Consider the following 22,922-nt stretch of genomic DNA (forward strand, 5'->3'; position numbering starts at 1 on the left):
TACACATGTCTCTTTCAACTCTGGTTTCCTCATACACGGTGGCAGTACTAGTTTGCATTCCCACCAACAGCGTAAGAGGGTTCCTTTTTCTCTGCACCCTCTCCAGCATTTATTGTTTGTAGACTTTTTGATAGCAGCCATTCTGACCGGCGTGAGATGGTACCTCATTGTGGTTTTGATTTGCATTTTTCTGATAATGAATGATGTTGAGCATCTTTTCATGTGTTTGTTAGCCACTTGTATGTCTTCTTTGGAGAAATGTCTGCTTAGTTCTTTGGCCCACTTCTTGATTGGGTCACTTATTTTTCTGGAATTGAGCTGCAGTAATTCCTCGTATATTTTTGAGATTAATTCTTTGTCAGTTGCTTCAATTGCTATTTTCTCCCATTAAGAAGACTGTCTTTAACTTGGAAGAAATGGACAAGTTCTTAGAGAAGTATAACTTTCCAAAACTGAACCAGGAAGAAATAGAAGATCTGAACAAACCCATCACAAGCAAGGAAATTGAAACTGTAATCAGAAATCTTCCAGCAAACAAAAGCCCAGGACCAGATGGCTTCACAGCTGAATTCTACCAAAAATTTAGAGAAGAGCTAACACCTATCTTACTCAAACTCTTCCAGAAAATTGCAGAAGAAGGTAGACTTCCAAACTCATTCTATGAGGCCACCATCACCCTAATTCCAAAACCAGACAAAGATGCCACAAAAAAAGAAAACTACAGGCCAATATCACTGATGAACATAGATGCAAAAATCCTTAACAAAATTCTAGCAAACAGAATCCAACAACATATTAAAAAAATCATTCATCATGACCAAGTGGGCTTTATCCCAGGAATGCAAGGATTCTTTAATATCCGCAAATCAATCAATGTAATACACCACATTAACAGATTGAAAGATAAAAACCATATGATTATCTCAATAGATGCAGAAAAAGCCTTTGACAAAATTCAACATCCATTTATGATTAAAACTCTCCAGAAAGCAGGAATAGAAGGAACATACCTCAACATAATAAAAGCTATATATGACAAACCCACAGCAAGCATCACCCTCAATGGTGAAAAATTGAAAGCATTTCCCCTGAAATCAGGAACAAGACAAGGATGCCCACTCTCACCACTACTATTCAACATAGTTTTGGAAGTTTTGGCCACAGCAATCAGGGCAGAAAAAGAAGTAAAAGGAATCCAGATAGGAAAAGAAGAAGTGAAACTCTCGCTGTTTGCAGATGACATGATCCTCTACATAGAAAACCCTAAAGACTCCACCAGAAAATTACTAGAGCTAATCAACGAATACAGTAAAGTTGCAGGATATAAAATTAACACACAGAAATCTCTTGCATTCCTATACACTAACAATGAGAAAACAGAAAGAGAAATTAAGGAAACAATACCATTCACCATTGCAACAAAAAGAATAAAATACTTAGGAGTATATCTACCTAAAGAAACAAAAGACTTATACATAGAAAACTATAAAACACTGATGAAAGAAATCAAAGAGGACACAAGCAGATGGAGAAATATACCATGTTCATGGATTGGAAGAATCAATATTGTCAAAATGGCTATACTACCCAAAGTAATCTATAGATTCAATGCAATCCCTATCAAACTACCAACAGTATTTTTCACAGAACTAGAACAAATAATTTCACAATTTGTATGGAAATACAAAAAACCTCGAATAGCCAAAGTAATCCTGAGAAAGAAGAATGGAACTGGAGGAATCAATCTGCCTGACTTCAGACTCTACTACAAAGCCACAGTCATCAAGACAGTATGGTACTGGCACAAAGACAGAAATATAGATCAATGGAACAGAATAGAAAGCCCAGAGATAAGTCCACAAACCTATGGTCACCTTATCTTCGACAAAGGAGGCAAGGATATACAATGGAAAAAAGATAACCTCTTTAACAAGTGGTGCTGGGAAAACTGGTCAACCACCTGTAAAAGAATGAAACTAGAACACTTTCTAACACCATACACAAAAATAAACTCAAAATGGATTAAAGATCTAAATGTAAGACCAGAAACTATAAGACTCCTAGAGGAGAACATAGGCAAAACACTCTCCGACATAAATCACAGCAGGATCCTCTATGACCCACATCCCAGAATTTCAGAAATAAAAGCAAAAATAAACAAATGGGACCTAATGAAACTTAAAAGCTTTTGCACAACAAAGGAAACTATAAGCAAGGTGAAAAGACAGCCCTCAGATTGGGAGAAAATAATAGCAAATGAAGCAACAGACAAAGGATTAATCTCAAAAATATACAAGCAACTCCTCCAGCTCAACTCCAGAAAAATAAATGACCCAATCAAAAAATGGGCCAAAGAACTCAACAGACATTTCTCCAAGGAAGACATACAGATGGCTAACAAACACATGAAAAGATGCTCAACATCACTCATTATCAGAGAAATGCAAATCAAAACCACAATGAGGTACCATTATACGCCAGTCAGGATGGCTGCTATCCAAAAGTCTACAAGCAATAAATGCTGGAGAGGGTGTGGAGAAAAGGGAACCCTCTTACACTGTTGGTGGGAATGCAAATTAGTACAGCCACTATGGAAAACAGTGTGGAGATTTCTTAAAAAGCTGGAAATAGAACTGCCATATGACCCAGCAATCCCACTTCTGGGCATACACACCAAGGAAACCAGATCTGAAAGAGCCACATGCACCCCAATGTTCATCGCAGCACTGTTTATAATAGCCAGGACATGGAAGCAACCCAGATGCCCATCAGCAGACGAATGGATGAGGAAGCTGTGGTACATATACACCATGGAATACTACTCAGCCATTAAAAAGAATTCATTTGAATCAGTTCTAATGAGATGGATGAAACTGGAGCCCATTATACAGAGCGAAGTAAGCCAGAAAGATAAAGACCATTACAGTATACTAACACATATATATGGACTTTAGAAAGATGGTAACGATAACCCTATATGCAAAACAGAAAAAGAGACTCAGATGTATGGAACAGACTTGTGGACTCTGGGAGAAGGAGAGGGTGGGATGTTTCAGGAGAACAGCATTGAAACATGTATATTATCTAGGGTGAAACGGATAACCAGCTCAGGTTGGGTACATGAGACAAGTGCTCGGGCCTGGTGCACTGGGAAGACCCAGAGGGATCGGGTGGAGAGGGAGGTGGGAGGGGGGACTGGGATGGGGAATACATGTAAATCCATGGCTAATTCATATCAATGTATAACAAAAACTACTGTAATGATGTAAAGTAATTAGCCTCCAACTAATAAAAATTAAAAAAAAAAAAAAAAAAGAAGACTGTCTTTTCACCTTGCTTATAGTTTCCTTTGTTATGTGAAAGCTTTTAAGTTTAATTAGGTCTCATTTGTTTATTTTTGCTTTTATTTCCAATACTCTGGGAGGTTGGTCATAGAGAATCCTGCTATGATTTATGTCAAAGAGTATTTTGCTGATGTTTTCATCTAGGAGTTTTATAGTTTCTGGTCTTACATTTAGATCTTTAATCCATTTTGAGTTTATTTTTGTGTATGGTGTTAGAAAGTGTTCTAGTTTCATTCTTTTACAAGTGGTTGACCAGTTTTCCCAGCACCACTTGTTAAAGAGGTTGTCTTTTTTCCATTGTATATTCTTGCCTCCTTTGTCAAAGATAAGGTGTCCACATGTACATGGATTTATCTCTGGGCTTTCTATTTTGTTCCATTAATCTATGTTTCTGTTTTTGTACTAGTACTATACTGTCTTGATGACTGTTGCTTTGTAGTAGAGCCTGAAGTCAGGCAGGTTGATTCTTCCAGTTCCATTCTTCTTTCTAAAGATTGCTTTGGCTATTTGAGTTTTTTGTAATTCCATACAAATTGTGAAATTATTTGTTCTAATTCTCTGAAAAATACTGTTGGTAGCTTGATAGGTATTGCATTGAACCTATAGATTGCTTTGAGTAGTATACTCATTTTCACAATATTGATTCTTCCAATCCATGAACACAGTATATTTCTCCATCTATTTGTGTCATCTTTGATTTCTTTCATCAGTGTTTTATAGTTTTCTGTATATAGGTCTTTTGTTTCTTTAGGTAGATATATTCTTAAGTATTTTATTCTTTTCATTGCAGTGGTGAATGGAATTGTTTCCTTAATTTCTCTTTCTGTTTTCTCATTGTTAGTGTATAGGAATACAAGGGATTTCTGTGTGTTAATTTTATCTCCTGCAAATTTACTGTATTCATTGATTAGCTCTAGTAATTTTCTGGTGGAGTCTTTAGGGTTTTCTATGTAGAGGATCATGTCATCTGCAATCAGTGAGAGTTTTACTTCTTTTTCCAATCTGGATTCCTTTTATTTCTTTTTCTGAGATATCTCTCCTACAGACATTTGTTTACATTCCAAAGAACAATAAAATCCTAGAGCCTTTCCCCCTACCCTCAGAGAAAATTTCTTTGCTTTACAGAGTTAAGTCTCTCTCTCTCTCTCTCTCTCTCTCTGTCCCTCTTTCATTCCTTGGCTCTCCCTCTCTCCTTCCCTCCCTCTTTTTCTCATTCTCTCTTCTGGGAAGGAGGAGGAACAGATATGTCATCTGCCTTATATAACCTCCCAAAGCCAAAATTTCAGAGTTCCTCTCTTGTGCTCTTATGCAAAGCAACATCTGCCTTCATTGTTTTGCTTCACAGAAAAGGATATGGAGGATCGGTACAAGATGTTTTGTCAATAATTAAAAGTCTAGCTTCAGATTCTGACCCAGAGCTAAACTAAACTAAAAGCTGGCCTTTTAAAAGGTCAATAAAATTGATAATCCACTATATAGACTGATCAAGAATAGAGAGAACACAAAATATATCAGGAATGAAAGAGATGCATTATTACAGATACAGAGTGATAAACTGAAGTACATACATAAAATTACTGAGAAAAATTAAAGAGGACCTAAATAAATGAAGAAATATATAATATTCATAGATTGGATGTGTCAATTATTAAAGTAAAAATTATCCTCCAGATTATTTTAAAGATTAATGAAATTCAAATCAAATTCCCAAAAGTTGTATTTCTAGGAACTACCAACTTTCTTCTAATAATTATATGGACAGGTAAAAATTTACACTAGTCAAAATATTTAGGAAAAAAGCAAAATTAGGAGTTACACTACTAAACTTTATGGCAATATAAAACTATAGTAATAAGACAATGTAATATGTATGGTGATATGTATGCTGTGCTAAGTCACTTAAGTCAGCTCCAACTCTTGCAACCCTATGGACTGTAGCCCACTAGGCTTCTTGGTCCATGAGATTCTTCAGGTAAGGATACTGGAGTGGGTTGCCATGCCCTCCTCCAGGGGATTTTCCCAACCCAGGGATTGAACCCATGTCTTCTGTGACTCCTGTACTGCAGGCAGATTTTTGCCACTGAGCCACCAGGGAAGCCCAATGGTGGTATAGAGCTATATGGTGGTATGGAGATAGTCAGTGATGCTATCTAACCATCTCATCCTCTGTCACTTCCTTCTCCCCTTGCCCTCAATCTTTCCCAGTGTCAGGGTCTTTTCCAATTAGCCATCTCTTCTCATCAGGTGGCCAAAGTATTGGGAGGTTCAGCTTCAGCATCAATCCTTCCAATGCACATTCAGGGTTGATTTCCTTTAGGGTTGACTGGTTTGATCTTCTTGCAGTCCAAGGGACTCTTAAGAGTCTTCCCCAGCACCACAGCACAAAAGCATCAATTCTTCAGCACATAGCCTTCTTTATGGTCTAACTCTCACATCCGTATATGACTTGTCTAAGTTTTTACAGCTTTCCTTTCAAGGAGCAAGTGTCTTTTAATTTCACAGCTGCAGTCACCATTCACAGTGATTTTGGAGCCCGAGAAAATAAAATCTGTCACTGTTTCCACTTTTTCCCCATCTATTTGCCATGAAGTGATGCCATGAAGGGAGCAGATGCCATGATTTTAGTTTTTTGAATGTTGAGTTTAAGCAAGATTTTTCACTCTCCTCTTTCACCCTCATCAAGTGGCTCTTTAGTTCCTCTTCTGTTTCTGCCATTAGAATTGTATCATCTGCATATCTGAGATTGTTGATATTTCTCTTTGCAATCTCAAGTCCAGCTTTTGATTCATTCAGCTTGGCATTTTGCATGATGCACTCTGCATGGATGTTAGTTCACAATTATCAGGTGGCTCAGTGGTAAAGAATCCACTTACCAAGTAAGAGACACAGGTTTAATCCCTGGGTCGGGAAGGTTCCCTAGAGGAGGAAATTGCCACCCATTTCACTACTCTTGCCTGGAGAATCCCATTGACAGAGGAGCCTGGCAGGCTATAGTCCATGGGGCCGCAAAAGTGTTGGATATGACTTAGCCACTAAACATACACACATGCATAATACATTAATTTGGCAAGTTCCTTGTGGCCCAGTCTGTCCCTAAAGTCCCAGAGGCATCCAAGTTTTTAATTTTTGTATTTGTTCATCCCACCCCCCTCATTTCTATGTTCTTTTTTTATAGAAAGACCTTATCATTTCAGACTTTGAGCTTCCAAAGAAGGATCTAAAGTACTTTAAATACTCGATTTGGAGATGTTTCTTATATTAATTGAAACGAAGATATCAGTAGAAGTTTAGTTAATTCTTTGAATTGCTTTTTACTGGGTTGCTTAGTAAAATGCTAAAATGTATATCCATGCAAAATCTAGTGTCCCCAGGAAAGACTAAACGTTCCACAGCAATGGAGAAAATATGAGAATGTCTCTAAACCTACAATTGTAAAAGGAATCCTGCCTAATTCTAGAGTCCAGCACATCTCAGGTACTATGTGAAAACTTCAAGAAGGCATTTGACTCAGCATCAGTATCTGGATTCTCTTCTGTGTAGCATGAAACACTTACACCTCTTACGGGTATATTAGAAGAGCATAAATAAGCACCCATCACTTCTATGAATCTCTAGGAGGCTGTAACACTAGAGAAACCCACATCTACATTTACTTTGTAAGGCTAGAATTCCCCTTACAGTTTTATTCTGGAAATAAACTTTCTACATCGATTCCTTGGAAAGTGGGTCATGAAGGAAAAAGCATTGGCCTGGTTTCAGACTGACTCAGATTTAAATCCTGGTCCCCCCATTTATCGGGGCTTCCCTGGTGGCTCAGTGGTAAAGAAACTGCCTGCAATGCAGGAGACCCAGGTTCAATCCCTGGCTTGGGAAGATCCCATGAAGGAGGGCATAACAACCCACTCCAGTATTCTAGCCTAGAGAATTTCATGGACAGAGGAGCCTGTCGGGCTTCAGTCCATAGGGTTGCACAGAGTTAGACATGACTGAAGCAACTAGGCAGTAGCAACAGCCCCCACTTCCAGTCAAATGACTTGAATAAAGGATTTAATCTTTCTGAGCCATGATTTTTTTCCCATCTGTATATGTAATAACTCCAATCTTAAATGTTAAGATTAAATTAAATAATACACACAAAGAGGCTGGCACAAGGTAAATGTTCATTAAATAATGGTTATGGTTTCATCAGGGCTCCCCATGTGGCACTAGTGGCAAAGAACCCACCTGCCAATGCAGGAGATGCAGGTTTTCTCGCTGGGTCGGGAAGATCCCCTAGAGAAGGAAATGGCAACCCACTCTGGTATTCTTGCCTGGGAAACCCAATAGAAAAGAGGAGTTTGAAAGGCTATGGTCCATAGGGTTGTAAAGAGTTGGACACAACTAAAGTGACTTAGCACACACACACATGGTTTTACCCACAGTTCCTTATAGACCCTGGGATAGTCTAGCATCTTCTTGGAATCTATATGAGGTGAAGACTATATAAGCAGTAAGCCTTTGAATTGTAATATGTTACTTAAAGCAAGATCACATGGCAAGGTAGAAATATTTTATAAAAATTTCCCATTTTCAGTTCATTTTAGTCTCTCAGTCATATCTGAATATTTGTGACCCAATAGACTGCAGCACGCCAGGCCTCCCTGTCCATGACCAACTCCTGGAGTTTACCCAAACTCATGTCCATTGAGTCAGTGATGCCATCCAACCATCTCATCTTCTGTTGTCCCCTTCTCCTCCTGCCTTCCATCTTTCTCAGCATCAGGGTTGTTTCAAATGAGTCAGCTCTTTTCATCAGATGCCCAAAGTATTGGAATTTCAGCTTCAGCATCAGTCCTTCCAATGAATATTCAGGACTGATCTCCTTTAGGATGGACTGGTTGGATCTTCTTGCAGTCCAAGGGACTCTCAAGGGACACCACAGTTCAAAAGCATCAATTCTTCAGTGCTCAGCTTTCTTCATTGTCCAACTCTCACATCCATACATGACTACTGGAAAAACCATAGCCTTGGATAGACAGACTTTGTTGACAAAGTAATGTCTCTGCTTTTTAATATGCTATCTAGTTTGGTCATAACATTTCTTCCAAGGAGTAAGCGTCTTTTAATTTCATGGCTGCAATCACCATCTGCAGTGATTTTGGAGCCCCAAAAAATAAAGTCAGCCACTGTTCTCACTGCTTCCCCATCTATTTCCCATGAAGTGATGGGACAAGATGCCATGATCTTAGTTTTCTGAATGTGGAGCTTTAAACCAAATTTTTCACTTTCCTCTTTCACTTTCATCAAGAGGCTCTTTAGTTCTTCTTCACTTTCGGCCATAAGGGTGGTGTCATCTGCATATCTGAGGTTATTGATATTTCTCCTGGCATCTTGATTCCAGCTTGTGCTTCTTCCAGCCCAACATTTCTCATGATGTATTCTGCATATAAGTTAAATAATCAGGGTGACAATACACAGCTTTGACGTACTCCTTTTCCTATTTGGAACCAGTCGTTGTTCCATGTCCAGTTCTAACTGTTGTTTCCCGACCTGCATACAGGTTTCTCAAGAGAAAAGTCAGGTGGTCTGGTATTCCCATCTCTTTCAGAATTTTCCACAATTTATTGTGATCCACATAGTCAAAGGCTCTGGCATAATCAACAAAGCAGAAATAGATGTTTTTCTGGAACTCTCTTGTTTTTTCGATCATCCAGCAGATGTTGGCAATTTGATCTCTGGTTCCTCTGCCTTTTCTAAAACCAGCTTGAACATCTGGAAGTTCACAGTTCATGTATTGCTAAAGCCTGGCTTGGAGAATTTTGAGTATTACTTTATTAGTGTGTGAGATGAGTGCAATTGTGCGGTAGTTTGAGCATTCTTTGGCATAATCTTTCTTTGGGATTGAAATGAAAACTGAGCTTTTCCAGTCCTGTGGCCATTGCTGAGTTTTCCAAATTTGCTGGTATACTGAGTGTAGCACTTTCACAGTATCATCTTTTATGATTAGAAATAGCTCTACTGGATTCCACAACCTCCACTAGCTTTGTTTGTAGTGATGCTTCCTAAGGCCCACTTGACTTCACATTCCAGGATGTCTGGCTCTAGGTGAGTGTGACTGATCACACCATTGTGATTATCTGGGTCATGAAGATCTTTTTTGTACAGTTCTTCTGTGTATTCTTGCCACCTCTTTTTAATATCTTCTGCTTCTGTTATGTCCCTACCATTTCTGTCCTTTATTGAGCCCATCTTTGCATGAAATGTTCCCTTGGTATCTCTAATATTCTTGAAGAGATCTCTAGTCTTTCCCATTCTATTGTTTTCCTCTATTTCTTTGCATTGATCACTGAGGAAGGCTTTCTTACGTCTCCTTGCCATTCTTTGGAACTTTGCATTCAAATGGGTATATCTTTCCCTTTCTCCTTTGCTTTTCACTTCCCTTCTTTTCACAGCTATTTGTAAGACCTCCTCAGACAGCCATTTTGCTTTTTTGCATTTATTTTTCTTGGGGTTATTATCAACAGTTTCCCTCTATTTTTAATCTGGTTTTAACTTGGGATTTTATGGATAAGTAAGTACCTGCTTAATCTCTGCAGTTAGCCTGAATCACTATTTGGATTCTAAACTCTATTAGAGTTTACTGGGAGAAGATATTATTCTTCTCCCCTTCAGTTTAATAAGCGTTACTTTCTCAAAAGTGTTGAGTAGATCATGGGGATTCGAGCCCTTTATTCATTGAGTTGACTCATGCTGAGGAGAGAAAGGTGGACTTTTCCAACAAGCATGATCTCCTAGCCAAATGCCTTAGCTACTCTATCTAGGGCTGTTCCTGCCACTGCCAAATTTACTAGAATAATTATTTCCTGTTCTTAGGCACTGGCTCCTTCTAACAGAGCAATGGAGATCAAAGGCCAGTCCCGCAAAGATGTTAAGAACATCAGTTATCTCCTTGACTGTAGTGGTCTCTTAGGTTCCTTGAGAGATTTCCTGTAAGCAGTCTCTCAACTCAAGTATGTAAGGGTTTTGCAACACCTCCAAGTTCTTATATGGGACACAGGATGCATACATCTAGATGAAACAATCCACAGTTTCATACAAGTGTCCAAGATGGATAGAGAAACCACTTTTACTAATATTCCAGAAATACTCTTCGTGTAAGGCTGTGATTAAGATTCGTCTCTCTAACCCACCAGAGAACAATAAATGCTGTGCTTCTGACATGGAGAATGCTAAAATGCCAGATACTTTCTGCTTGAAATAAGATACTTCCACGTAGGATTTTTCTTACATACCTCAAATTAGGAAATGGGAATGCTTTTACAAGATTTTTATATTGTCTTATCAAGGGAAATTCTATGATGGTTCCAAACAAAAACAGCATTTTATCATTTCCTCTTCAATATTATGCAAACCATTTTCTATTAAAGTCAAAGCTGCCTTTAATTTCAGGTACCATTTAAAATCTCAAGAATATAAATATTTGTTTGGATATTGAGAAAAGAACTGTGTAACATTCAAACCCTTCTTTCTTTCAGTTGTGCTAAATATGTGCTAACAATGTGACATAATTTCCAATTATTACTCAAAACTAGTAGAAATTAGTAGCAAGCAAAAGCTTTGTTAAAGTCTGGAAATTTGAATATAAACAGAATAATGGTAGAGGTACCTACAGAGCTCATCAGATCCCTAAACTAAACCATCCTGTTCAAAAAGCATTACAGAGCAGGCAGTTTCAAGTTATTTTAATAACTGGACATAGAATTTAACTTTCTGACATGCTGTGAAGTTCTTCCCTCTAATTAGCATAAATCCTCCCTTACTGCAGTTTTAGCTCACCTTCTGCAATTTGATCCTTTGTGATCAGGAAGTACAGCTGGTCTCCATCATCCTTACAATAACCATTCATATTCCCAAAGTTATATCACCCTTGGGTTTCCTCTTCTCCAGGCTAAAAAGCCCAGTTCCTTTAACCTTTTCTCAGAGGTCCTATTTTTCAGCCATTTCATCATTTTTGTTGATTGCCTCTGGACTCTCTCCAATCTCTGTATCTCCTATCAGTTGTGCTTTTCTCAGACTAGGGCAGAAGTTGATGATCTAAGGTAAGACCTTATCACTGCCAAATATACAGAAAGGATTACTTCCTGTTCTTACAGCTCAGCTTCCAGTAACAGAACAATAGGGATCAGAAGCCAGACCCTCATAAAACCCAAGCTACCTTTCTATTCCTATTGCTATCCTGACCCTCTGCCCTCACACGATGTCAACAAAGATGAAATGCATTTTTGTAATAGTGAAATTATGAAAAGGGGCAAGTGAGGCTTCAAAGGCATAACCCCCTTAAATTCAGCATCTTTCCTCTCTCATGCCTCCCACTCCTATCTCTGATCTTGTCAGGACATCTCTCTTGCCAGCCTCTGAACATTTACAAATTTATGTGAACAACTTTTGGAGCTTTTCCCCACCATGTGGTCCCCTGTCCAAGATTCTGAGAGCTCGAAAGACATCTCTCTTTATCTCCCTCTCTTTCTCCAAACTCCCAACACACTAGAGTGCCTTTCAGTACAAATAAAAGAGATCCAGCTCAAGTCATTGATAATAATAGAGAGATGCCTATATTTTTCAGTTTTGCATATTTGTAAAGTTTATATAAATGTTATCATAATATATATTTTTACTTTTCTGTAACTTGCTATCTCCAATCATATTATGCTCATGTGTGTTATCTATGTAAACGCCTATAGCTGAGATTTTTTTCACTTCTGTTTAGTGTTACAATATAGGATATTGCTGCTGTTGGATTAAATTGTCAATGAACAATTAGATTATTTCCAGATTTTTTTCTGTTATTTTAAGCAAAGTTGTTATGAAATTTTTAAACATATTTCCATATACATTTGTGCAAGGTTTTTCCTAGGGTATATCCCTGGGAATGGAACTGCTGAGTCATTAAGTATATACATATTCAACTTTAATGGATGTTCAATAATTTTCAAAATAGTAGTAATAATTATAATTTACATTTCCACCAGCAGTGTGTAAGAGTGCCTATTGCTTTACTTCAATATTTTTTATCTGATTTTTAAATTTTGCACATCTAGTATGTACTAAATGATATTCCACTGTGGTTTTAATTTCCCTGGTGTGTAAGACTGAGAGTTTTTAATATATTTATTAGAAAATGTGCTTTCTGTATTTCTTGCTCACCTATTTATCAAGTTGTTTATCTCTTGTCTTGATTTATATAGGTTTTATGTGTGTGTGGGTGTGTGGGTGTGTTCTAGATATTTGTCTTTTATCTGATATATATGTTGCAAAATATCAAAGTAGCTTATCTTTTTATTTTATCTGTTTTCTTTAGTTAACAGAGTTCTTAATGTAGTAGTTTTTTCTTCATTATGCTTTTAGAATCTTAAAGAAGTCTTTCCCTAACTCAATATTGCAAAGATATGCAGTTACATTTTCTTTTTAAGTCTTAAAGTTTTAGTTTCATGTTTAAATTGCTAATTTATCTGGTATTAATTTGAATATGATATGAGTTAGGAATCCAGTTTAAATTTTTATACATAGATATTTAATGTTCACAATATCACTTATCCGTGTGTGCTAAATTGCTTCAATTGTGGGCAACTCTTTGTGATCATATGGACTGTAGTCCACCAGGCTCCTCTGTCCATGGGGATTCTCCAGGCAAGAATACTGGAGTGGGTTGTCATGGCCTCCTCCAGGGGATCTTCCCTACTCAGGGGCGGAACCATCTCTTGAGTCTCTTGCATTGTCAGGCAGGTTCTTTACCACTAGCGCCATCTGCGAAGCTCCAACAGTACCACTTATTAATTCATTTCTCTTCAGTGCCAGTTCTGACATATATATGTGGGCTTTATTTTAGACCTCTATTCTCTTCTTTTGATATTCTGTCTATTCAAATATCAATGCCACACTGTCTCAGTTTCTTTGGCAAGTTTTTTCACACTGTCTTCTTTGAAAATGCCTGGGCTTTTCTTGGCCCTTTGCTCATCCACATAAACTTTAAATCCCACTTGTCAAACTACACACCCGATACACACACACAAACACACACACACACACACACACACACATATAGCCCCGTTGCTATTTTCATTGGAAATGCATGCATTTAGAGATAAATTTATAGACAATTGATACGTCTTTAAGCTGTTGAATCATTCAATCCATGAACTCAATACTACAGATCTTTCCATTCACTGGAAAGACCTTTATGCTCTTTCTGCTTTCATGTCTTCCACTAAATTTTTATAATGGCCTCCATAATGGGTTGAATATCTTCTTTTGTATTTTTCCTAGACATTTTACTATTTTGTGAACATAATAAACATTTTTAAATTATGTTACTTTTATTAATGGTTTGTTGCTGGTATATAAAAATACAATTGAGTCTTCAGCTTTTATTCATCAATTTTGCTAAACTCTTAATAATTTTAATTAATTACTCTACATTCCTTTTTACTTTGTTTCAACAACTGTATCATTTACAAATAACAGTTTTTATTTACAAGTCCTTTAAATTTAATTTCGCATTATTCCATTACTATACTGCTTAAGAACTCCAGGAAAATACTGGGAAAAAAATGTCAATAGGATGCATTCTTTTCCTCCTACTGATATTAAAGTTTTAATATTAATTATATTGGCTGTAAGAATTTCTGTAAGTACTATAATATTTCCATATATTCTTAGTGTTTCAAGAAAATTCAGTAGATTTGGAAAAAATCTGAATTTTACTAAATACTGTTTCTGCATCTGAGATAATAATTTTTCTCTTTTATTTATTTATATAATCTGGTTAATTATATTTATAGTTTTTCTAACATTAAACACCCTTATGGCAGAAAGTGAAGAGGAACTAAAAAGCCTCTTGATGAAAGTGAAAGAGGAGAGTGAAAAAGTTGGCTTAAAGCTCAACATTCAGAAAATTAAGATCATGGCATCTGGTCCGCTCACTTCATGGGAAATAGACGGGGAAGCAGCGGAAACAGTGTCAGACTTTATTTTGGGGGGCTCCAAAATCACTGCAGATGGTGATTGCAGCCATGAAATTAAAAGACGCTTACTCCTTGGAAGGAAAGTTATGACCAACCTAGATAGCACATTAAAAAGCAGAGACATTACTTTGCCAACAAAGGCCCATCTAGTCAAGGCTATGGTTTTTCCAGTGGTCATGTATGGATGTGAGAGTTGGACTGTGAAGAAAGCTGAGTGCTGAAAAATTGATGCTTTTGAACTGTGGTGTTGGAGAAGACTCTTGAGAGTCCCTTGGACTGCAAGGAGATCCAATCAGTCCATCCTAAAGGAAATCAGTCCTGAATATTCATTGGAAGGACTGATGATGAAGCTGAAACTCCAATACTTTGGCCACCTCATGCGAAGAGTTGACTCATTGGAAAAGACTCTGATGTTGGGAGGGATTGGGGGCAGGAGGAGAAGGGGACAACAGAAGATGAGATGGTTGGATGGCATCACCGACTCGATGGACATGTGTTTGAGTAAACTCCGGGAGTTGGTGATGGACAAGGAGGTCTGGCATGCTGCGATTCATGGGGTTGTAAAGAGTCGGACACGACTGAGCGACTGAACTGAACTGAACTGAACATTAAACAAGTATTCCTGAGGAAACCAGCTTGGCCATAATGTAGTGTCTTTTTCATGGATTGCCAAATTTGTTTTACTAATGTTTTGTTAACATAATTTAATCTATGTTCATAAAATACATTGGTCAACAATTTAAAAGTTTCTTTCTTGTCTGGTTTTTGTGTCAGTGTTATATTAGCCTCATAAAATAAATTTTACAATGGGTCTTCTACTTCTACTTTTATTATTCTCTGGAAGATGTTTGTTACACTGAAACCTATTTCTTGAGTATGAGTAGAATCTCAGTTATAAACTGATTTTTCTTATTATTTTAGGGACACATAATTATCAATTCTATTTAAAATTGCAGAACTAGTATTGTACACTGTATTAGTTTTGCTTAATTACACTTTTTGAGAACTTCCCTGTTTTATCTAAACTTTAAAATTTATTTGCATAAAATTGATCATGAACATGAAAGTTGCTCAGTCGTGTCCCACTCTTTGCAACCCCATGGGCTATATAGTATGTATAGTTCATGGAATGCTCCAGACTGGAATACTGGAGTGGGTAACCTTCCCCTTCTTCAGGGGACCTTCCCAACCCAGGGATCGAATCCAGGTCTCCTGCTTACACACAGATTTTTTATCAGCTAAACCACAAGGCAAGCCCAAGAATGCAGGAGTGGGTAGCCTATCCCTTCTCCAGCAGATTTTCTCTACCCAGAAATCAACCCGGGGTCTCCTGCATTGCAGGCAGATTCTTTACCAACTGAGCTATCAGGGAAGCCCAAAATTGATCATAATATTCTCATTATATTTTAATGTCTGCCACATCTGCTACTTTGTCAACAGTTTTCCTTAATGCTTTTGATGTGTCTTCTTTTTTAAAAATCTTGATTAGTGTTTATATTTTGTAATTTTTTCCGAAGAACTTAATTTTGACTATATTGAACCTCTATTTTATCTGTTCCAATATATCCTATTATTGGCATTATTTCCTTCTTTTGCTTCCTTTTGAAAAAAAATTCCTTAATTCCTAAAGTTAGACACTTAAACTCCTTGAATTTTAGCCTTTAAAAAAAATCATTTAAATCAATATATGGCCCCTTAATCCTCCTTCATTGCACAAGAGAAATGGTAATACCAAGGTTGCCTTTTATCAGTCAGTTCTAAGTTCTAATCCCTTTATGGTTTCTTTTTTGATCCATAAATTATTTAGAAGTGGGTTTTTTAATTTTCAAATATTAAGTTTTTATACATTAGTTTTTATCATTATGTATAATCTACTTGGCATGTGGTCATAAACTGCACAATAATAGTGTTTTTTAATTTACTGAGACTGCTTTCTGGCAGAGAAGACGGTCCATTGCCAAAGAAGTGCAAGCTTGAAAAAAATGTTGTGCTCCAATTATTGAGACTTAGTGCTCTACACAGATTGAGGTTGTTTGCTATGTTGTTCAAATTTTCTCCATTCTTAATAATTTTTGTCTGCTAAATCTATCAATAACTCAGAGGAGAACCAAAATCTTTTATTATGTCACTTTTTCTCCTAGTTTATTATTTACTTGCTGGATATACTTACAGACTGCTATTAAACAGGAATAAGTAATTTCTAATGAGTTAAAATGTTTATCACTACAGAATGATGTTATCTGCCTCGGGTAATGTTTTCTGCTTTAAGTTTTAATTTGTCTGATACAAATACATCATTACTAGCTCACATTACTTGTTAACATTATTGTGTTGTGTCCTTTTCTAGCTATTGCTTTGAACTCTTTTTTTTCAGTTTGCAATTATATTCATTTTTTCAGCTTGCAGTTATAACATATGTATATTATATATATTCAATAATTATATATATATATGTATGTATATATATATATATATATATATATCTCAGTTCAGTTGCTCAGTCATGTCCGACTCTTTGTGACCTCATGTCAACAGCACACCAGGCCTCCCTGTCTATTACCAACTCCCGGAGTTTACTCAAACTCATGCCCATTGAGTCAGTGATGCCATCCAAACATCTCATCTTCTGTTGTCCCCTTCTCCTTTTGCATTCAATCTTCCCCAGCATCAGGGTCTGTTCCAATGAGTTAGTCCTTTGAATCAGGTGGCCAAAGTATTGGAGTTTCAGCTTCATCATCAGTTCTTCCAATGAATATTCAGGACTGATTTCCTTTAGGATGGACTGATTGGATCTCCTTGCAGTCCAAGGAACTCTCAAGAGTCTTCTCCAACACCACAATTCAAAAGCATCAATTCTTCAGTGCTCAGCTTACTTTACAGTCCAACTCTCACATCCATACATGACTACTGGAAAAACCATAGCCTTGACTAGACAGACCTTTGTTGGCAAAGTAATATCTCTGCTTTTTAAATATGCTATCTAGGTTGGTCATAGCTTTTCTTCCAAGGAGTAAGTGTCTTTTAATTTCATGGCTGCAATCACCATCTGCAGTGATTTTGGAGCCCAAAAAAATAAAGTCTGACACTGTTTCCACTGCTTCCCTGTCTATCTCCCATGAAGTGATGGGATCAGATGCCATGATCTTAGTTTTCTGAATGTTGAGCTTTAAGCCAACTTTTTCACTCTCCTCTTTCACTTTTATCAAGATGATCTTTAGTTCTTCACTTTCTGCCATAAGGGTGGTGTTATCCGCATATCTTAGGTTATTGATATTTCTCCCGTCAGTCTTGATTCCAGCTTGTGCTTCACCCAGCCCACTGTTTCTCATGATGTACTCTGCATATAAGTTAAATAATCAGGGTGACAATATACAGCCTTGACGTACTCCTTTCCCTATTTGGAAACAGTCTGTTGTTCCATGTCCAGTTTTGACTGTTGCTTCCGACCTGCACATGGGTTTCTCAAGAGTCAGTTATTCCCATCTCTTTCAGAATTTTCCACAGTTTGTTGTGATCCACACAGTCAAAGGCGTTGGCATAGTCAATAAAGCAGAAATAGATGTTTCTGGAATTCTCTTGCTTTTTTGATGATCCAGCGGGTGTTGACAATTTGATCTCTGGCTCCTCTGCCTTTTCTACATCCAGCTTGAACATCTGAAAGTTCACAGTTCACATACTGTTGAAGCCTGGCTTGGAGAATTTTGAGCATTACTTATATACATATTCAATAATTTTATATATAGATAATTAAATTCAATATGATTATCTTTTCTCTTAGCTAAAAATACACCAGTTTAAAATTACTGTGCAAACTAGTATGTTTGAATTTATTTATAATATCTTATTTTTGTTTTCTAATTTATCCCAATATTTTCTTCATCATTTTTTCTCATTTCTTTCATAGAATTTTTATTTAAATCATATTTTGTATTTCTTTTTTGCACATTTATCATGGCATCTATGTATTAAGATTTTTTTCTTTGCCAGCAAAGATCCATCTAGTCAAAGCTATGGTTTTTCCAGTGGTCATGTATGGATGTGAGAGTTGGACTGTGAAGAAAGCTGAGCACCGAAAAATCGATGCTTTTGAACTGTGGTGTTGAAAAAGACTCTTGAGAGTCCCTTAGACTGCAAGGAGATCCAACCAGTCCATCCTAAAGGAGATCAGTCCTGGTGTTCATTGGAAGGACTGATGCTGAAGCTGAAACTCCAGTACTTTGGCCACCTGATGCGAAGAGTTGACTCATTGGAAAAGACTCTGATGTTGGGAGGGATTGTGGGCAGGAGGAAAAGGGGACAACAGAAGATGAGATGGCTGGAGGGCATCACCAACTCAATGGACATGAGTTTGAGCAAACTTTGGCAGTTGGTGATGGACAGGGAGGCCTGGCATGCTGCGATTAATGGGGTCGCAAAGAGTCAGACGCGACTGAGCGACTGAACTGAACTGAACTGAACTGATATGACTAGAAACAGTGGTAAAGAGTCATACCTTTTCATATGGTTATTGACTATTTCTAAATCTTCTTTGGATAAATGTTTATCAAGTCCTTTGCCTATTTTGAATTGGGTTGTTTGTCTTAACACTGTTGTTGAGTGATAGGAGTTCCTTATATATTCTCAACATTAATCTCTTATATATATGATTGGAAAATATTTAACCCCATTATATGGGTTGTTTTTGACTTAGTTTTTAGTGTTCTTTGATAAAGAAAAGTTTTTAATTTTGACAAAATCCAAGTTATCTATTTTTTTTTCCCATTCCTTGTGCTTTTGGTGTCATATCTAAGAAATTGTGGCCAAATATAACATCATAAAGATTTTTCCCTAGTTTTCTTCTAAGTAATTTAGTTTTAGCTCTTACATTTAGGTTGCCCCATTTTTAGTGTATGGTGTAAATTAGAGTCCAAGTTCATTCTTTTCATGTAAATATCCAGTTTACATAGCACTATTTTTGGGAGACTACCTTTTAGCATTGTGCCAATCTTTTTTTTTTTTTTCCTTCCACATGGTCATGAAGATTTTCTTTCATGTTTTCTACCAGGAGGGTATATTTTACATTTTATGTTTAGGTCTATGATTTCTTTTGAATTAATTTTCCTATAAACTTTGAGATGTGAGTGCAGGTTCATTTTATTCCACATAGATGGTCAGTTTTTTCCAGCACTATTTGTTGGAAAGGTTTACTTTTCTCCATTGAATTGTTCAGATTCCTTGGTCAAAATTAATTGACCAAAGAAAAGTAGAGTACTTTTTTGGACTCTCTATCCTTATGATTTTCTTTCATTCTTTATCTTGATTACTATAGCTTGATTACAGTAAGTCTTAAAATGAGGCATTTTAAGTACTCCAACTTAGTTCTTTTCCAGCATTGTTTGGCTACTCCAGGTTCTTTGAAAGTCTATGTAGATTTTAAAATCAGCATGTCAGTTTCTACCAAAAATCTTCTTAATTTTGTTTGGGATTGCATTGAATTTAGAGATCGATTTTAAAAAATATTTCTAATATTACCACAATCCTTAATCATAATATATCTGTATTTATTTAAAAATTTAATTTCTTTTAGCAGTGTTTTGTTATCTTCAAAGCACAAGTCTTACACATATTTGTTAAATGTATCCATAAGCATACCATGCATTTTTTGATGCTAATGTAAATAGTATTTTAAAAATATTTTTCAATTGCAATTATATGAAAATACAGCTAAGTTTTGGTCATTGAGCTTTACAAAGAGCAGGTATTAGACATAAAGTAGTTATTCATAGAAACAGTTCCAGATATTCTTCAGAGTTCTGTTGCCTCCGGTGCTAAACACTAAGTTGTTCATGTCTCAGGTAAAACTCTACCAGGCAAGTCAGTAATCTAGCAAATCATGGTGAGTTAAATTACCTTAAAAATGTCTAGTTTTTATTTTGCTTTCTGAAAGTAACTTAACTGCCTGAAAAAAAAAAAAGTTCAAGATTATTTAAAGAGAAACAACAAAATCCAGACACTCAACATTTTAACACTGACAACCAAAATTTTCTAAAAGGAGGAAGAAGCAGAAAAACATAGTCTATAAAGAGGAAGAAAAAAAATCAGAAAATAGAATAAGACAAAAATTAGAAATCTAATAGAATTAGCATATAAAAACTTTGAAAAATGTAAAAATATTTAAAGCAAAAGATAAGATAACTCAGGGTAGAAAAGCCAGATATTTAAAAGCAAATGGAAATTCTAGAATAAAGACAGGGTCAACTTGAATATATAGCAATAGAAATTTTTATGTTTAACTTTGCATTATTCATTTCTTGAATTTCCAGTTGTTTTGTTTCAATAGTTTCCATTTGTCTGTTGAGATTCCCCATTTATATCCTCATTATATTTATGCTTTCTTTGAAACCTTGACTACATTAAGACTTCCCTGGTGGCTCAGATGGTAAAAAGTATCTGACTGCAATGCAGGAGACCTAAGTTCGATCCCTGGGTTTGGAAGATCCCCTGGAGAAGGAAATGGCAACCCACTCCTGTATTCTTGCCTGGAGAATCCCCATGGACAGAGAAGCCTGGTGGACTTCAGTCCATGGGTCGCAAAGAGTAGGACACAACTAAGCGACTAAGCACATCTGATTGCTATTTTCATCATCTCTGTCTTTCTAGTGTATTTTTATGGGTTATGGGCCACAGCTTCCTAATTCTTCCTTCCCGTGTCTAGTATTATTTTATTGAGTGATGGAAATTATGATTATTATACTGTTAGGTAGCTAATTTATTTCTAGATCAGCTTAATTCTTTCAATGCATGTTTGCAAGATGTCTTAGGGTAGGTCTGGATCTGGCATAGCCCTGGAACTAAGGAGTAGCCCTTCTGGGGTTTCTGTTGAATACCTCAGGTATGTAATAATGTCTGTGCTCTCTGACTATGAAACTTAAACATTGTTCAGCTCAGTTTTGTGTGAAACTTTATTTGAAAATATCAGCTAAGATGTTTTGTTAGCAATTGTTCTTTGCCTGGTAGTTCTTTGATTGATCTCATGGAGTCTTGCCCTGTGTGTGATCATCATGGTATTATGCCAAAGACTCAATAAAGGGCTGTATGAGTATTTTGGGATTCCTTTCCTGCTGAGCTACTTCAAATCCTAAAAGATGATGCGGTGAAAGTGCTGCACTCAATATGCCAGCAAATTTGGAAAACTCAGCAGTAGCCACAGGACTGGAAAAGGTCAGTTTTCATTCCAATCCCAAAGAAAGGTTATGTCAAAGAATGCTCAAACTACCACACAATTGCACTCATGTCACACACTAGCAAAGTAATGCTCAAAATTCTCCAAGCCAGGCTTCAACAGCACGTGAATCATGAACTTTCAGATCTGTATGCCGGTCAAGAAGCAACAGTTAAAACTTATGAAACAACAGACTGGCTCCAAATCAGGAAAGGAATACAAGAAGGCTGAATATTGTCACCCTGCTTATTTAACTTATATGCAGAGTACATCATGAGAAATGCTGGGCTGGAGGAAGCACAAACCGGAATCAAGATTGCCAGGAGAAATATCAATAACATCAGATATGCAGATGACACCATCCTTATGGCAGAAGTGAAGAACTAAAGAGCCTCTTGATAAAAGTGAAAGAGGAGAGTGAAAAAATTGACTTAAAACTCAACATTCTGAAAACTAAGATCATGGCATCTTCTCCCATCACTTCATGGCATATAGATGGGGAAACAGTGAAAACAGTGACCCACTCTATTTTGGGGGGCTCCAAAATCACTGCAGGTGGTGACTGCAGCCATGAAATTAAAAGACGCTTGCTCCTTGAAACAAAAGTTATGACCAACCTAGACAGCATATTAAAAAGCAGAGACATCACTTTGCCAACAAAGGTCTGTCTAGTCAAGGCTATTGTTTTTCCAGTAGTCATGTATGGATGTGAGAGTTGGACTATAAAGGAAGCTGAGTGCCAAAGAATTGATGGTTTTGAACCGTGGTGTTGGAGAAGACTCTTGAGAGTCTCTTGGACTGCAAGGAGATCCAACCAGTCCATCCTAAAGGAGATCAGTCCTGAATATTCATTGGAAGGACTGATGCTGAAGCTGAAATTCCAATACTTTGGCCACCTGATGTGTAGAACTGACTCATTAGAGAAGACCCTGGTGCTGGGAAAGATTGGAGGCAGGAGGAGAAGGGGATGACAGAGGATTGAGATGGTTGGATGGCATCACCAATTCAATGGACATGTGTTTGAGTAAACTCTGGGAGTTGGTGATGGATAGGGAGGTCTGGCGTGCTGCAGTCCGTGGGGTCACAAAAAGTCGGACATGACTGAGCAACTGAACTGAACTTCCTGCATAGCGTTTTGTTCTTTCTGGTATTCTGCCTTACAGTTCTAACTGCTCCAGGAGCCCTGAACAATGATGTCTTTCCACTCAATTTGGTGAAACTGCTGTGCTTTAGTTGAATTCTTCTTCCCTGCACTGCAAGCTAGAAAATGCTTTCAAGACAGAAAATATGAGCAATCCTGGTATTCATCTTGCTTATTTCCCTTTCCTCATGAATAGCAGTCTTGCACTTTGTTTCCAAAATCTAAAAATGATTATA

At 37.0% G+C, this 22,922-nt stretch overlaps 1 non-coding gene across 1 annotated transcript; it reads left to right on the top strand.

The window, feature by feature from the left end:
* Positions 1-7,146: 7,146 nt before the first annotated feature.
* TRNAC-GCA (transfer RNA cysteine (anticodon GCA)) lies at positions 7,147-7,217 on the top strand. Its single transcript has one exon. It is a non-coding gene; the product is annotated as a tRNA-Cys (tRNA).
* Positions 7,218-22,922: the final 15,705 nt, after the last annotated feature.

The sequence above is a fragment of the Odocoileus virginianus genome, chromosome 13, assembly GCF_023699985.2.
Source record: "Odocoileus virginianus isolate 20LAN1187 ecotype Illinois chromosome 13, Ovbor_1.2, whole genome shotgun sequence".
Classification (NCBI taxonomy): domain Eukaryota; kingdom Metazoa; phylum Chordata; class Mammalia; order Artiodactyla; family Cervidae; genus Odocoileus; species Odocoileus virginianus.